Source organism: Nothobranchius furzeri, chromosome 6, assembly GCF_043380555.1.
Source record: "Nothobranchius furzeri strain GRZ-AD chromosome 6, NfurGRZ-RIMD1, whole genome shotgun sequence".
Taxonomy (NCBI): Eukaryota; Metazoa; Chordata; class Actinopteri; order Cyprinodontiformes; family Nothobranchiidae; genus Nothobranchius; species Nothobranchius furzeri.
This window is the reverse complement of record NC_091746.1, coordinates 20,326,317-20,328,980: the sequence shown is the minus strand read 5'-3', so window position 1 is coordinate 20,328,980 and position 2,664 is coordinate 20,326,317. Positions and strand designations below refer to the sequence as shown.

General features: G+C 36.6%; 1 long non-coding RNA gene across 1 annotated transcript; it reads right to left on the bottom strand.

Moving 5' to 3' along the window:
• Nucleotides 1–1,280: 1,280 nt before the first annotated feature.
• On the bottom strand, nucleotides 1,281–1,769 carry LOC139070411 (uncharacterized). The gene is made up of 3 exons (XR_011520929.1): nucleotides 1,706–1,769; nucleotides 1,543–1,605; nucleotides 1,281–1,399 (listed from the first exon to the last, which is right to left on the bottom strand). It is a non-coding gene; the product is annotated as an uncharacterized lncRNA (long non-coding RNA).
• Between the last annotated feature and the right edge of the window lie 895 nt (nucleotides 1,770–2,664).

The window sequence follows — 2,664 nt, the reverse complement described above, 5'->3', positions numbered from 1 at the left end:
TTGGAGAGCATCTGCGTTCTGTTAAAAAAAAAAAGTTTTATAATATTTAGGAAATATAAGTATTGGAAAGAATATGTGTAGGATTAAGTACGCTATTTAACATCAATAATCAGACTATGTCATATAGGTCCTACCATTTTGCCTTTTGGTACAGGCGATGGAACACTGTATTTGTTTTCGTTCATCTGGAGATGTAGAACCTCAGTGCAGTCTTTCAAATGCTCCTGGGAGTGACAGCAAACCTGTTGGAAATGAAATCAGGATATTTACAATATATTCTAGTATTGTGAAATTTACAATTATTTGTCAAGCACATGATGTGATGTCAAAAACAACAATCATATTAAAATCCAATGTCAGACCTGGTCCTTGGTGACATCTGTGCATGCAACAGATCTTCGTTCTTGGACAGCAGCTGCATACTGTTAAAATGAAAAGGTTTATTTAAATAAGCAAAGAATATAAGTATTTGAGTAAAAACTTTAGAATGAGCATCATTCAATGAAAAAAGCTGATAGGTCTCACCGTTTTGTCATTGGGGGCTGGTGATGACACACTGGCGTCATCAGTTTTCACTTTCAGTTTTTGAAGGACCACACTGCAGTCCTTCAGGTACTTCTGTAAGTAAATGAAGGGAATCATTGTAATCCAAAGGTTTCAAGTAAAGGCAACAAAACTGATTTGGTTTCTTTGAATGAGAGTTTATTCACCTGATGACGAGACATCAGTGTGCCACGTGAGCCTTTTGGATGAATGTGAGATGTCTGAAAGAAAATGTCATTCAAGGTTTTATGTTAATTTTTCCATTATTGTAGAAATGTGTACCTCTTAAGCAATATTACAACTTTATATTTTAAAAGTATTGTGTGTGTAAATCGTAATTACCTTTAAACTCTCTGCAAGTGTTGGCCATTCATGATCATCAGAGGGCATGATCACTTGCTCCTTTATTGGTGCTGTTGTACTGGCAGGGGGCTTCTGGATCGTTGTTGCCTGTCCCTGAAATAAAAACAGTATACAATGCATGTAATTACTTTGTGCATGTTTTACAGGAGGACTTGACCAACAAATAGGAAAAAAATGATAAAAAAAATAACAAACCTGCGTGTTGACAACACTTTTCTCTTTTCCAAAGGACACTGGCTTTCCTTCAGGTTTTACCACCTGTCATCAAAATATGAACAGATTGTAAATTCTTAGGTGACAAATATCTAAAATTAATAATGAATTAAAGATTAATATCAAAACATTTTAATGAAAAAACATATTTCTTCATATTTACCTTTTTTTGTTGGACATCTGGTGAAAGCACATCTGGACATCCAGTACTGTCATTTTCCAAGACATGCAGCAGATCTTCGTGGAAGTATTTGGGATTAACTTCAAAACAGACTTCGGCCTGAACATTTTGATGTAGACAATATTAGAAAAACTCATATCAATCAACATGACGAACATCAAATAAAATCTCATTTATCAAAAACAATAGGGTTCTCTGCCCTTTGGGCTTGGAACCCTAATTAATTAAAATTAATCATTCACCTCATGAAGAAGAATTCTCTTTGAAGATGATCTCTGCTCCTTTGGACCAGCTGGAGTAGACCTCTGAAAAAATTAATGGAATTTTTATATTACATGATTGTTGAAAATCTAAACAGCCAATTAATGTCTGCAGTTGAAATAAAAACATAGAAAAACAATTTACCTTCTTGCCAGGCAAAACAACTTTCCACTTAGATTGGTCTGCTTGGGGTTGAATGGGCTTTGCGTCTTGAACGACCACTCTAGCAGCAGACTTCTTGGGGGTAACCTGGGCCTTCTGACTTTGAAGGTGCAGGTATGTTTTTTGCCAGAGCAATTGTGCAAAAATGTCCATACATCACTGTCACTGAGATGAACCTATAGAAAATAACACATTTTTAGCTAAAGCTAATACCTCTTATTCATTAAAAATCAGTAAGCTTCTCACTTACCCCATCTCTGCCCCACAAATCCAGGCGATGAAAGGGGAAGTTCTCAGCAATTGATGAGTATGGGACATCTGAAAGAAATATATTTTGTTAACAATTAGTTTTTCCAGTTAGAAGCATTTTGTATATTGCACACTAAAGTTCAACATACCCATTTGTACTGAGACCCTGTGAAACATCATCCTCAGATGGTCCTGCACAACTGTGTCATGGCTCAGTCTTGGAGGGAAATCCAAAACAAAAACCTGTTTTCCACAAATTTTACATGTCATTAAAAATCATTGTAGAAAAAAGCACCAGAATATAAATTTGATTCAGTAATTGCCTTTTTAATGGCACATTATTTGTAATTGCATCTATCCTTACATTTGGACAAAGAGTGGAAATGGTGTTCAAAAGACACTTGAAGTCTTTTTCTGCTTCAGAAATAGGACTGTCCAGGTTGTTGCTTGGAGCGAGTAGACACACTGCATCTGGATCACGTGGGAGAACTAAATGCCGGACCTCAGTGGTAAGGTGGGCTGCTGTACCACCAGGAACCGACAGGTAGCCAAAGGACAGCTTCCCCTCAGGCACCTTCACATAGCCATCCACAATGGCTCGGAGATGTGAATCTCCTATGACGAAGACAAACTAGAAGAAGAAACAATTGTTTAATGAAGGACCTCTGAAGATAAAAATCACAAAGCACTTT